The following is a 15,611-nucleotide window of genomic DNA, read 5'->3' as shown; positions in this document are numbered from 1 at the left end:
TGATTGATAGTTTAATTTTAATTTTGACCTTTCCTTTTCCTTTTATTATTTGTCCCTCCCTCCCTCGCTCTCTCCCTTCCCCTGATCCTGAGTTACTTACCACTTCCTTAACTATTGATTCAGAAGTTTCATCTGAGAAATTTGTAGCCAAGATTTTTAAATACAGTTGAATAATATTCCTTGAATGAAAACTAATTTTGAAAGATATAAGAGGCAGCTTGGTGAGATCATTTTTATTCAGCTTTATTCAAATACTCAGGATCACCTTTAACTATCTCAGTGTCCCTGGAAAGAAGGTAAAATTGATATTCTCATTTCTCTATCACAAATGAGTTAGAGATAGAGAAAGGCTAAGTACTTTCACAATATATCACATGGTGTTTCAATTACCTATAAATGTATAATAAACCACCAAACTGAGCCCCAAAACTTAGTGGCTTTAAAAAATCCCCAATTTGTTATTTCTCATGATTCTGTGAGTTGACTAGGTGGTTTTTCCACACATTTCATGCAACCACAGTCATATGATGGATCAGATGGGAAGCCCGGAACTGCCCAGATGACCAACCTCTTTCTACCCCCATAGTCTTTCATCCTGTTCTTTTTCACAACACGGTGATCTCAGCTTATGAGAAGAAAGAAGCTACAATGCCTGTTGAGGCCTTGGCTGAGAATGGCTTCCTCCACATTCTTTGATTAAAGCTAGTCACAAGATCAGCCCAGATACAAGAGGTCAAAAGGTAGACTCCACATACTGATGAAAGAAAGGCCAAAATCATATTGCAAAGAGGCTTGTTTAGTAGGCATGGAAGGATTTGGCCATATTTTACAACTTTTCACAGTTTACTAGGGAATTTGGTAAATTTCTGGCTCACTGGCCACAAATCATTCTCCTTTCTATCACATGCAAAATATACTCAATTCTATTGCAGTGTCCACAGGTGTCTGATTCCAACTGCAGTATCAAAATTGAATAGCTTAAATTCATTAGTTGCATTTTTATGCAGTTTCTTTGGGTATATCACGTATAATGCAGCCTCCACTAAATAATTTTCTTTCTTCCAGTTCTATCTCTGCCTGTTGCCTGGTCTTAGAACCAATGCCGTGTGCTTTAAGTTTTGGTTACAGGGGCATCCCACTTCTGATGCCAATCTCTCTCTTAGCTATTTTTGCTGCATTACAGAACACCTAAACCTTAGTAGCTTTAAACAGCAAAAATGTATTATTTCTCATGATTCTGTGTGATGATCGGTAGTTCTGCTGTTTTTCCTTGACCTCACTCTTGCAACTTCAGTGTGCTGGTGAATCAGCTGGAGTGGCCAGCATGCTGGACCTTTCTCTCTCCATCAGATTTTTCAACCCAGACTTCTTCACAGCAGAATGGTTTCAAGATTCTGAGACAACAAATGCAGATGCATCCAGGCCTCTTTAAGCCTCAGCTTAAAACTTGCATCACATCACTTTTGCTACATGTATTGGCCAAAGCAAGCTACAGGATCAGTAGAAATTCGAGAGTAAAAAATTGATCTCTGTTCTCTTATTGGAACAGATAATAAGAGAACACAATGCAGAAGGGGAAGTAGACAGATTTGGGGGATTTGTGGCCATATTTGCCACCTCCATACACAGGTAATTGGTAGCTTCACACAGACCCCAGATATATTGATTTCCAATATAAATAGTAACATATAAAAAGTGCCAAGTAATGCATATAGTTTGTAAGAAATGTTATTAAATGTTATTTCTTACCACTCTTTGCTTCCTCAGTGTACCTTGCAAAGTACTCGTTTTGTAGAGAATATGCTAATTTGGTCTACTTGTTATATAATTTAAAATCAGTGAGTAAACAAGTTTCAGTATTATAGATTTTTCACTATAAAAGGTGGCAGGAATGATGGAAATTCAGCAATGGGATTAAAGCAATTACAATGAGAGGATACTTTTTAAATTTTTGAGATGACATTTGAAACTCTCTGAAATACTGTAAAAACAACAACAATGTTTTTTGTGCAGAGATGAATAATCTAGGAACTATAAACCAGCTTGGAGTTGTAATAGACACACCTCTAAATTTAGTTAATTAATGAGATATTAATTGAAGGAAGCCATTTAGTAATACCATGTATGGATAACTCTGAGCAGCAGGCATGTCCTAAGAGGGCTTAGACGTCTGGAATTTTAGGGGAATACTGACCAGACCTTCTTTGAGAGATTAGAGATTTTATCTCAGAAGGACTTTGATGAAGACAATGAATGGACAATTTTGACTAGGCAATTAAAATTGTGCTTAATTATAAAGAAGTTTGTTAATCTTACTTTTTGAAGTATGATCACAGGGCATTGCTTCTCTCTGACCTTGCTTGGAGAAAAATGGCTTTTCCCTCTCCTTGAATTTGGCCACCAACTCTGTGTATGCCATGCAATGGATGATGACTAAACTTGGCAGGCAGAGGAATAGGAAGGACAGGCAGGGACCAGATTGGGAAACAGACACCCACTGTGAAGGTGCTGCAGCCGCACAATGAGAAGGAATCCAGAGGGCAGAATGCTCTCTCCAGAGCGGTAAGAACGTGGAGTTTTGGCCCTTGGTAGATGTCAGGAAGGCACATTCCAGGAGTGTAGAGGAACAGGTTACCACAATAAGGATTCTCAACAGGGAACAGTACGTAGTAACGCAAGCAAGAGAGAACTTGGCAGGAGTCAGGTCGGAGATCATGTAGCATGACCCTATGTGTTAGGGAGAGCTAGAGACAATAATATAGAAGAATAGAGTAGGTCAGTATGGTGTTTGTCAAGATACTGTTCTGCTTAAAACATAAGCTTTAGATTGCACAGACCTGGATGTAAATCTCAGCCCCTCCATTTATTAGCTCGTCAGTAATTTATTTTCTGCTCCTTTGTTATTATACGTAAAAAAATAATTGGAGGTAAAAATAGCTACTGTGAATATTTTTCGTGATGATTAAATGAAGCGTAGATGTATAAAGGGCATAATACATGTTTGACACATAAATATTACTACTCCTGCTACTAATCACAACAGCAGCAGTAATATAACGGTGACGCTCAGGCTTGGGGAGAAAGATGGGGAGAATATTCCTAAAAATGCGGTCTAAGAAGGGAACTGTAGCCAATAATAAGAGTTTATTTCCCAGGGCTGGGACGCTGGATTACAGTGGAAGGAAAGTGAAAGCAACTTACTGGGGAGTCACCTAAGGTACCGAATTTGGCTCCTGTATTCCCTTGCCTAAGGACATAATGGGCCTCAGAGCAAGGTTTCAAGGGAGCCTGTGGAGGTGAGGAATAGGAGGAAGAGACTGAGATGGAGATGGAAGTAATGGAAGAAAGTTGGTGGGGTCTCTGTTAGTGAGCCAGTCAAGCATCGCACTAAGGAAAAAGACTTCTGTGGCTCTGTCTTGTCTGTACGCTAGAACGCTTTTCACAGGCATGTTGGTACGTTTTTACAGCCAGCTCAGTGATCTAGTGAAACAGCAGACCCTTCTAATGCTCTTCCTCACCTCCATTCCTTAAGCTGTGGAGAAGAGATTCTGGTCAGAGACTATCAACAGGAGTCTCTCATCCAGCTAATCAACCTACCAGCCTCTGTTCTTAACTCCCACTTGTGGGCAGAGATTTCATTCTAAATGCACCCCTGGGTCCAGGGACCCAGTCTGTCAATTCTCTCTTGCTGTACAAGTTCTATAGGAGGTACAAATGGACCAGAAGAAAATCGCTTCTGGGAAGAAAGAGGGGTGGTGGTGGTTATTATTGCTGTTCCCATTGGCACCAGAAGCTGTTGAAGGCAATGGGCTGTGCCTTTCCTTGGTAGGTTGCCATTTTGCAATCATCATCATCATGTAGATTTCTAACACTTTGTGTCTGAGATTGCAAGACTGCCACTGCATGGCAGGTTTCTCACCTCAAATTCAGTGTATGTCTTGGAGCCTGTCATTGTGTTTATACTCATCGTGATAACTGTATCATTCATTTTTAGAGTGAATTGTATTTTTCGTAGAAAGCAAAAAGAAACTGTCCCAAAAGAAAAAAAAATTAAAGATTTAAACTCTTCTATAACTACATTTTGATATAACTCTCTATCAAGCAGGAAAGATTATCCCTACAAGCATTCTGTCCCATTGATTTTTACAGTTGTTGTTATATGTGCTGTGAAGTCTTCCTGGGCGTGTCATAAACGTCTCGTTGTACCATTTGTTCTCACGTAGCTAGCTCTCCCATGCCCTATCAACTTCTTCATGCTTCGTTTTCTTAGTATTTACATATTCTGTAATAATATTGTTTTGGTTATTTGTTTATTATCTGTCTCTTAATCACAATCACCTTACCACCACTGGTAGAATGTAAGGAATGTTTTCCCCACATTTCTGACCAAGTTTAAACTTCCCCTTAATGTTATTGCTGAGTTTGGTGGTGATGATGATGATGATGATAATGACAGTGATGTTGATGACAACCAACGTGCCAGGCACTTTATTGAGTGCTTTATGTACAGATCTCATTTAACCCTTACAACAAAAATTCAAAGTAGCTATTTTATACTTTCATTCTTCTTTTTTTTTTTAATTAAGATTTATTTTATTATGTGCTGGATAGAAACTTTTTGTTATTTCCATAGCATTTAAGTTACAATAGAAATCAATTGGGTAATTTTTTTCTTTATTGAAGTATAGTTATTTACAGTATTATAATAGTTTCAGATGTACAACATAGCAATTTAATATTTTTATAATTATGCGCCTTTAAACTTATTATAAAATATTAACTATATTTCCTATGCTGTACAATATATCCTGGTTGCTTATTTATTTTATACATAGTTTGTACGTCTTAATCCCCTATCCCTATTTTGCCCCCCCACTTCCCTCTCCCCACTAGTTTGTTCTGTTATCTTTGTTCTGTGAGTCTGTTTCTGTTTTGTTATAGTCATTTATTTGTTTATTTTTTCAGATTCCACATGTAAGTGATAACATACATTATTTGTCTTTCTCTGGCTTATTTCACTAATATAATACCCTCTAGGTCCATCCATGTTGTTACAAATGACAAAATTTCATCTTTAGTGGCTGAGTAATATTCCATTTCATATATATGTCACATCTTCTTTATCCATTCATTTGTCGATGGACATTTAGGTTGCTTCCGTATCTTGACTATTATAAATAATGCTGCTATGAACATTTAGGTGCATATACCTTTTCAAATTAGTGTTTTGAATTTCTTCAAGTATATACCCAGGAATGGAATTGCTGGATCATATGGAAGTTCTGTTTTTATTTTTTTGACCTACTGTTTTCCATAGTGGCTGCACCAGTTTATTCCTCACCAACAATGTATTTGGGTTCCTTTTTCTTTACATTTTCACCAACATTTGTTTTTTTGTGGTCTTTTTGATAATAGCCATCTGACAAGTGTGAGGGTGATATTTCGTTGTGGTTTTGATTTGCATTTTTCTGATGATTGGCAAAGTTGAGCATCCTTTCATGTGCCTGTTGCCCATCTGTATCTTCTTTGGAAAAATGTCTATTCAGGTCTTCTGCCCTGAATATCAAAAATATATAGACAGGCCAGACAGCTAAATACCAAAAAGACAAACAACTTGATTTAAAAATGGGCAGAACACCTTAACTTCTTTACGAATGGGAAAAAAAGAAAAAAAAAAACTAAGGCTAATAGTAGGTAGTTTGCTTTGTTCCTAAAGTATTACCAGTGCCAAGAAATACGCCTGGCACATAGTAGGTCCTCAGTCAACATTTGTCAGAAGAATTTATGAATAAGTTGGAAAATTGGAAGTTGTCTACAGGTCCTTTTAGTACAAAAACAAGCAATTAACAGAAAGTGGAAAGTGTTAATTATGAAGGCAGTTGTCTTTTAAGGACAGTAGGCTACATTATTGAAAAGACCCTTTGTTCAGGTGAGTGCCTTGACACCTGGCTAAGTTATTTGTTACTTGCTATGTGAGCTCTTCACCACTACCCTCAAATCTTCCTGGAAAGGAGAGGAAGTGTGGAGAGTTCCCGTGAGTAGAGGCAGGACTCAGACCAGGGAATGAACATACAGCAGACTCAAGAAATCAGAACTCAAAGGGAACTTTAGAATGTGAACTCCTTGGAAATGTTAATTCCCTTTGAGGAATACACCAATGAAACCAATCTAATTTCCATCTCAATGAAGTGGAAGACATGAGCTAAAATTAGTGTTACACGTACCTGGCACAAAGAGGGCATTCTCCTTTCTCAGAAAACTAAGCCAACAACAACAACAAAGCAACAACATACAAGCTGTATATTCAGCATAGTTGAAAGGGAGAATGTAGGTTTTTTTCAATTTAAAATAAAAATGCTAAAATTTAGACTAATGGACTAACATAACATATATTAAAGACAACTGTAATTCAAAAAAGGTGTGTTAATGAAGACAAGGCAATAGGAAATGCACAGAGAAGTAAAGAATTTATCCCATCTTCATAAGTATCCTCTTACTCAAATGCCGTGAATTTTTTTTCTTAAATCTTGGTCACACAATATATTGGGACAGCATTAAAACAAGCCCAGAGTGAGAATGATAAATTGTCATAACCAAGGGCATTGTGATGTTAGTGCTCTTATGCGGGGCACTTAGGGATGAAGCAGACCTTCACCTCCTAGAATATGTTTATCAAGATGGTTCAGATGGGGATTCCAGTCTACGCCCTGCTTCCCACTTAGATTTATAATTCTTCATATGCCTTGCATATTTTATAGGCTCAATAAATATTCACTTTAATGATCTGCCTTATGAACTTCTCTTCAACCTGTAAAGACCAACTCAGAGATTATTTCTCTTTGAAACATTCTCCACTTCCCTTTTTCCCTTTCTGAGCAGTAATTTACCCCCTTTATTGTGCCCCCTTAGCATCTCTTACACACTTCTCTTACGGCCCTAAACCATTTCTATTGTGAGTATCCTATACACATTTGTCTTCTCTGTTGGGTTGTATGCTCTTTGAATGCCAGGCATACACCATATTCATCTCTGCCATGTGCTTACCCCAGTATATGCAGATTGTTAACAAATGTTTAATTAATGAAAGGAAAAAAGAAACAATGAATAAGTGAATGAAGGAATGAATGGTGGGTAGGTCTGTATCAAATCCAGTTTACTGATAAAGAAAAGTGAAGATGAAAAACGCTAAAGTTATAACTAAAATTTACTGGATATGTATGATGCTCTGATTCCGAGGGGCACTATTCATGCATTATTAGCATCCTTATAAGAACTGTTCTAAGTAGGTGATATTAGCTCCATTTCACATTCAGCTTGGTAACAGCTGTGAAAGGTATTTATTATTATCCCCATTTTGCAGATGAGTAAGTAGAGGCTCATAGAGCTCTGAGACTTGTCCAAAGTCACACAGCTATTAGGTGGCAGGGATAAGATTTTACCCTAACTCAAGACTGCTACAAAGATGCAGTTAGTTATAAAATTATGGCCAGAACCTAGACTCTCTGACATTAGTCCAGCATTTCACTTTAACTCTCATGCTCATTTTTGCAGCTCAAAACCTTTAACAAAGCCTTTAATACTCTCAAAGATAATCATGTATAGGTCAAGTATCAATATACATTGTAGAATTTAAGAGGAAAATACAGGTCTACCTTGCTCTTCATTATCTATCTCAATAATTTGCCAATGTATCTATAACTCCTAGCATCAGAGAAAGTGGTGTTTCCCAAAGTTGGTTCTGTAGACTGCTCACGAGTGTTCTGTGTTCAGGGCTTTGGGAATAAATGTGGGATTAAACAGAGTGTAATTTATTTTTTAAGTGTCTGGTGCAGGACTTCATTGATGTGTTAACATGTACTGTAAATTTACAACAGGTGAATAAATTGTAGAGCAATTCTCAAATTGAGATTATGGACACTGTACCCTCTTCCCTTTTTTTTTCCATGAGTATCACAAGACAATTTTGTTCCATAAAATACACTTCTGAAAAGTGCTTGTTTAAGGCACTGTTCTTCTGGAAACCTCCAACAAAAATTTCAACGGTATTAGCTGAGACAGTTTGTGTACAGACCCATGAGCTTTAACCAACAAGCTGTGGCAAGAAAAGGTTATTTTCTACCATGCAGTTATGTCCAAGTTGAAACGGGGGAACTGAATTTCAAATTCAGTCCCTCTGATTCTTTTACCTCTGGCTTACTAACTTTAAATTCCAAGTGTGATTATTACTGTGATGAATAATAATATGGGGATAGCAAACCTTTTTGATTCTCCTTGTGTGCCACGTGTTGTTCTAAGTTGGTTATATATATTATTTAATCATCATAATCTTATTTATGTAAATCTTCTGTGTAAATTTTATATGCTATGTAATTGCAGCTTTCTATTATTATTACTATCATGAATAATGAATAAGCCTTTACATATGATGTTCCTAATTTTATTTTCCTCACTTTTTTTCCAAAAAAATCTAATGTAAACAATGTTTTGGAAAAGCTATGTTATGTAAAAGCTGAATGTGATATTAGAGGTTATTTAATCTTAATGATCTTTTTGAGACGGTCTCTTAATTGGCTTAAACACTGTGAGCATGGTGCTTGGCCTGGATTGTGATTCTAGATTTTACCCTGGTCAAACTATTCAGGAAGTATAACTTCAAAAGATACATTGAACAGACAATTATCAGGTATCACCAAAAATCTAGAAACTAAGTTTTAACTTGAAATAAAACAGACGTCTTTTTTAGTGCATATTTCCTAGGAGTAAATTTAACAGGACTCACCACTCTCAAAAGCCTCATAGTTGGCATTGGAAGAGGTCATTGAGAGGATGTGACCTCTGGTTGACCAGAGAGCTGGACCTTGTCAGTCAGAGGCAAATAAATGTTTTACTTACCAATCTGGAGTTATCTGCCTCTTTCTTCAGCCTCTCCATGCCCTTCGTGTACAGGAAGGCTCCTGAGTTTGGAAACCAGCACTTAGGGATGGCTTTGTGGCACCATGAAAAGCATGGGGTCTGGGTGGCAGGAAAACTGGACTCAAGACCACACTCTGCCACTGACTTGCTCAATAGCTTGGTGTTTAATCAACAGTTACTCATGCATGCCATACATATTTATTGAGCAGCTACGAAGTGTAAGGTACTATGCTGCATAATGAGGAAAAAAGAAAAGCGAAAGTTCAAACAGTTCCTGACCTCAGGGAATCAGCTGATAAGGCTGATTTGGGACACACAACGCCCACAAACAGTGTGTCTTACACTGAAAGCTCTATGCACTGTGTTTTCCTCTCCTTGATTCCTTGGGACAGTAACTTCACTTTTCTTGTTGTTATTTTCTTCGTCTACACAGAACAGGATGGGCAGAGTGGCTTGATGGAGAGGATGAGTCCCAAGATTCCTTCTGATCCAAAACATCACAGGTTCATCACCTTCAGGATAATAACCAGGTACAAATCCAACATGTAATGTGTTTGTGATGGATGTTGTTTAGTAATAAGAAAGGAAGAAGTTGCTCTTTTTAATTTTCATTTCACTGTTATAACTGAATACCATGGATTCTAAGTCCAACCAAGATGCAATCCAGTTTACTAGCTTAACATGTGAGAAATCTGGAGACCTAATCCAGCTCCCCCTATGTGTCCTGCATTCCAGCTGTGCCCAGCCTTTATCAGCAGTAAGAGGTGTATTTCATTCTTGTTGATAAACTATCTTGTTTAAAAAGCATTTCATTTCTTAGTGATGAGCTTTTGTACATAAACTCTAAGAAATTTTCTATGCCAGTTGCAGCAGGAATGCAGCTCAGATTTGCAAATCTCCTTTGCTTGAATATAATCCGAATTGAAGTGTCTTCATCTGGAGCAAGGCCATTTTATTATCTACCATTTTAAATAATTAGGTTTTAAGTGGTTGATTTTTTTTTTTAATTCTCTACGTTGCCTGACACACTTTGAAGGGCTGGTTATCTATCATTTCTTAGAGAAAATCAACTGTCTGAGAAGTTTGGAGACAGAATTAAATTCTAGTGAAATAATTTTCTCTTCATAAAGCAGTCATTCAACTTTTATAACTGGAGAAAACTTTCTGAGATTTTGGTCAATGAGTACTGCTTTCATTTATTCCTAAATCTGGAAGGATCTGCTAGCAACCCACTTGAAATGCTGATGCGATGATGCCATGAATGTCTGATGATTAGTAGTAATAGTAAAAGCATCTCATACTGATGCATCATCTGAAGTTTTTAACTCAGAAGATTTTTACAATAACCTTACAATCTTATAGTCAAACATTATTTTTGCTATCCTCTGACTGAAAAACATAGTTACAAATTAAAGAGTGGGTATAAATGAACTCGTTTTTACACTTTACAGTAATCTCATTGCAGCCTGAAAAAAAATGTCTACTTTTAATTCCTATCACAGATAATTGTTATTCAATAACAGTGTCCCTAGAAAGTAAGTTTTTGTCAAGATCCAGCTGCTTCTAAATGCTTTTGTATCTCTGGCACCTAAAACATTGCTTGGTGCATAGTTGTTGCTCAAATGTATGTTGAGTGACTATTTCATCATAACACATGGATAATTGTGACTTGGCTGAGTAGAGTGGGACTTGCCTTGAATGGATTGAGACTTGTTATGAATGTACTATTTTTAAAAATATGAATATAAAAGATTGAGGAAACATTTCTGTCACATCTAGAATGTTGTTCCAAAAGATCATTTGTTCATTGATTCAATGATGCATGTCCTTCTTTCCTTAATTTATTTACTCCTTCATTTAATCACTTATTAATTAATCTGTAATGCATGTATTTGATGCTATTATTACCATATACCTTATTAGAACTCAAATAAGATTGTGGGTTTTTTTGTTGTTGTTATTGTTCTTCTTAGAGTTGGTTTTCCTCATTAATATTCTGGGTCATTATCTTAGCTCCTACCTGAACTTTTAATGGTAAGTAAATTTCAGAACTTCTCATGACTCCTGACTTCTTGCTGTAAAATAGAAATTATGATTCATGCACTTGTTCTTTAGGATGAGGGATGACTAAGGAGCAATTATTTTGAGATAAATGTTTTGATGGCAGACAAGGGGAAAGTGGAACAAGTTCATAATAGATAACCTCATTTCCAAGAGAAGGACATGATTTGTGGAGCTGAGAGATCCAGAGTGTCCCTCTGCCTTTGTCAAGGTCCAGGACTCTTCCTCATGTCTTTTCCTTAGGAGACAGCATTTATGTTTCCTCATCCCAGTGGGCAGTACGTCTTCTATCATGGCTTTCTCCCCACGTCTCCTAACACTTATTGACTGGTCCCCCCTCCTCCAGCCTGTCCCTGCTCTACCAAATACAGTAATACCCCGAGTATAGCTGTGAGTCCTGCCTACACCTGCTCACAAGTATTCGTGGCTGTCACTGTCCACACCCGGTAGTAGGGCATTCAGTGCCTTCTACTTTCAGGCCACATTTACTTTAGGAAAATTATTTCCCATGACTTTTTGGGGCTGTCTTAAGTCAAACCGACCAGTTACCTTTCTACATTCTGTGTATCCTAAGGAGCTGCCTCTGTGCCCTTGCTCATGCTTTTATTCTAAGCCTGCAACAGCCTTTCCCTCTACCTTCCTAAATCCATGTTCTACCTGTTCTTATAGGTAATATTTCAACTACTTGATTAAATCATTCCTAATCTCCCAAACTAGTATCTTTTTCTCTCCTTGAACTCTAAACTCCAAAGCACTTTATCTGCTGTCTTATGACTCCTATAAATTTTTAATAAAACATAATGATTAATAGAGAATATAATACAATTCTAATCAATTATACAAGCTTTATTTTCATTTCTGAACTAAATTTTCCTTTATAGTGAGGTAAATGGCTGATTCTTTATTATATTTGCAATATACACATGGGAAGCAATATTTGCTGAATGAGTAAATTAATGAATGAAATACTGAATGAATGAATGAGGTATTTACAGAAGAACATCTAGATGACCCATCTTCTTTAATGCTATGGTCAGTGCATAGTATAGTGCTACTTTTTATGAAATGGTCAGATTACTGAAATCTTCAACTATCCAAATGCAGCAAAGAATCTGAAATTAAGTGGAAAATTCCTCTGCACAGCAAGGAAAATAGCTATAGTAAAGTTTATTTACGAGGTGCATACCTTCAAGCCAGATGGAGTTGATTCGATCTTAGATGTTAACTTGGGTTACTGATTTAATGAGCTTAGTTATTTAGTTGCCATAGAAACTAACAGCAGTAAGTCAGGACCAGCATATCATGAGGGAGAAGGAAGCATGAAAGCAAGTAGTGTGATATATCATGCTGGCCTGGAGCTCATGGCTGTTGCGGAATAAGGGCTCCGAGAAATAATTCAGTCATCTCATCAAGTATAGTTTATTGGGAATTTTTATTTTGCAAACATTTCCATCAAGAACAGTCCCAAAAGTGAAGTTTGTTATCTGGAGGGGTCCGCTTCAGTTATCTGGATGTGATGATTGTAAGAATGCCTTACAGCTGTAAAAAAGCATTTTGACATCTTTCAATGACTTTAATGTAAGATTCATGAATGGCAAATATTATTGTTTCCAATTTAACGAGTAAGAAGAGAGGCTTAAAAATCTTCACTTGGTTAAAAAGTCATAAACTAGGAAATGACATAGCCAAGACTCAAATACACATGTTCTGTATCCCAAATTATTTGTTTTATTATATTGTAATGACACTTATATTCAATACTTCATCCCTTACTGCTTTCGAAAAAAATGATATAATTCTCTTTTGGGTCCATAAATCCTGCAAAATGACAGCTTGGCTGGAACACAGCTACAGTGATCATTTCAAAGGCCACTTCCATTTTAGGGTTATAAAGAAATCACCTGGCATCACTGAAATCTGCATTTTAAAAGCTGTTGTCCTCGGGTCCCTGAGTTATTGTTAATATCAGATGCCCATTCAGTACTCTGGACATCATCCAACTTCCAGTCTATGCATCTCTTTCCCCGAGGGCTCTTTGCAGGAAGCTGTTCTGCTCATTAACAGCTGGCTAGAAATGCTGGGGAATTAGTGCTGCCCTCAACCAATTACTGATGCAAGTGAATGTATAAATACGCCAACACTCTCTATCTTCAAGTGGTATGCAAGCATTTCCCTGGGAGTCCCTGCAGGATTTAGCTCCAGTCACCCAGTGTGATGACTGGTTTAACTTAACTCTTATTGACAGCCTTCCCTCCTCATACACTGTTGTGTTTACTTGTAGATCATCCCCGTACCTTCCACACAAACCTCCTGCACTCAGATCCTTTGCTCAGTCTCACTTTGGAGGAACTCCTGAAGACAAACATATCTGGAAGAATGACTGTGCTTTACATCGCTTTACCTCTTCACTCACAAAAAGAATGACTAATATAATAATAACTGATTACTTGGACACTTATTGTATGATAGCTTTGATTCTAAGTGTTTAAATGCCTTTTCCTTACTTATCACAACAGGCCTATGAGGTAGTAGTCATTATTGTCCCCATTTTACAGGATAGAAAACTGAGGTTTGGAAAGGCTCAGTAAGCTGGCCAAGGCAACCCAGCTTGTCAGTGATGGAGCCAGCAGTTGAACCTAGGCTCTCCAATGCAAGAGCCTAGTTTGCCATCTTCCAGAAATTAAATTGATTCCCACTCATGTGGATAGATACATATTCAGGAGGAGTATGAATAGAAAGAAGCAGCCGTTTGCCAGCACAGGCAGTGCATACACAGATGGGTTTCCTCTTTAAGGGACCCACCTGCAGCCACTAAACTCTATTGCCCTGAACCCTTATCTTTTACAGCTCCGAAAGACAGCAGCTACTCTGAGTGTCAGTTTGAATGTATAAATATTTAACTGAAATAGTGAAGCCTGGAGAAGCGTCATGTCTCACAGTTCCCTTCACTGGAAGGGAACTGGTGATTAGAATAAATAATTGCTCTGAAAATAGCTTCATCCTATTTGTTCAAACAATTAAGCCCCCATCAATGAAGTTAATTTATGAGAGGAATGACACATGTGTTGGCAAAGTGTTCTGTTCCTCTTGGCAGCCTTCACATCTTCTCATCTCTCTTTTTAACCTTCCTTTTTGCTTCTGTTGCCGTTTCTGCCGTCACTTCTCAGTGTCTTTGGGGAGCTGATGTTTCCTACAGCAATTTTTTTTTTCGTTTGCAAATTCACGCCCAGATCTATTTTATCTGCTTGCTTATAAGGACATGTTTGCCATCTCGTCTCTTCTAAATTTTGATGATGACCATTTGATTTCCTGTCTTCTGCCTTTCATCTGCTACGGTCATTTTTTTTATTAAACATCCCTTGTACTTCTTACATTTTGGTGCTAATATGGCATGATCAGATAGAGTTCGGTGAGTAAAATAAAAACAAATGACTCCTGCACATGTAAAGGAAAGAAAAGAATTGTGACATTAAAAGGTGACTGTGCTTTGTAAAATGATTATAAATCAATAAAAAATGTTAAAAAAAAAAGTGACTGTGCTTTAAACTTTTTGGCTGCATGGAGAAGGAATTCCTTCTAGGAAGAGATTAGCCTCCTTGCTTAGGAAAAACCTCTCTCTGGGCTTGTTTGGTTATGAAAAGCAAAGTCTTCCATCATTTGTCCTGTTCTTCACGGCCATGATAACAGACTTAAATAAGTGGAAGGAGAAATTTTGTACCTGCCTTTGATTGCTGCTGAAGGGTAGACAGAGCTTGGTGGGGAAGGAGAGGGGCCTGGGGGCCCTGTGACTTGGACAAGATGGAGGAAAAAGGTGCAGGAGGAAAAAAGGTGCTGTATCCAGACTGCAGTGAGGTGGGGCTGAAAGTAAAAGGAAGCCAGTGAGACGATTCTGGTAGAGATTCACCAGGAACTTCAAGAGAGTAAAGTCTCACATTCAATATTCTGTTTTTGCTTTCTCTGTATTCTACTGAAATCCCTTCTGAATTACTAAACATTAGTCAAAAACATACTACCTACTGCCTAGGTTAGCAATGTCTGGAGGACTAAAGGAGGCAGGGCAGTGTCCAGTGTGGGGATCAAGGGATAAAAGAAAGAATTGTAACCACAGGGTACATGGCGATGAGTGGGGTGAGAGAAATTCAGTGAGAATAGAAATTCATGGCACAAGTAGGCAGGAGAATTGAATTGCACGTCCTACCACAGACACACACCCTGCACAGAGAATCCATTCTTCACATCTAAGCAAAAGTAAAGTTTTAAAAACACAAGCCTGATTATGTCATCTCTCACTTAGAACCCTTCTGAGGCTTTCATGAAAAATTCAATAATTTACTTGTCCCTTTATGATCCTGCTCATGTCTTCAACCTCATCTTGCAACAAATTTTTCTCCCATTTTTGTCTTTCATCTTCTCTGAGCATTGGTTCATTCCCTCCAACCTGCCATGATCCCCCTCACCACAGGACCATTGCACATGCTGTCCAGTCTGCCTGAAATGTGTTCCTTACCTTCTTTGCAAAGTGGATTCGTGCTTATCCTTTAGGTTGCAACTTAAGTGTCCCTTCTTCAGGAAGCTGTCCTTGCCTTCTCTGACCAACCTCTCTCTCAAAGCCCTGTGCTCCTCTTCTTCCTTCCACC

The 15,611-nt window shown here is 37.8% G+C and overlaps 1 long non-coding RNA gene across 5 annotated transcripts in view; it reads left to right on the top strand.

The window, feature by feature from the left end:
- The window catches only part of LOC116666334, a 623,984-nt gene that overhangs the window by 444,416 nt on the left and 163,957 nt on the right, over positions 1-15,611 (top strand). For 3 of the 5 annotated variants that reach the window (XR_004323128.1, XR_004323131.1, XR_004323127.1), the window contains 2 exons: positions 9,347-9,443; positions 13,256-14,454. This is a non-coding gene — a long non-coding RNA (uncharacterized LOC116666334). Of the gene's footprint in view, positions 1-9,346; positions 9,444-13,255; positions 14,455-15,611 lie in introns of those variants that run through there. The other 2 variants (XR_004323130.1, XR_004323129.1) reach the window with 1 other exon arrangement.

Source organism: Camelus ferus, chromosome 10 (genome assembly GCF_009834535.1).
Source record: "Camelus ferus isolate YT-003-E chromosome 10, BCGSAC_Cfer_1.0, whole genome shotgun sequence".
NCBI classification, from domain to species: Eukaryota; Metazoa; Chordata; class Mammalia; order Artiodactyla; family Camelidae; genus Camelus; species Camelus ferus.
The sequence above is the reverse complement of the archived record's forward strand: the minus strand, read 5'-3'. Positions and strand labels throughout refer to the sequence as shown.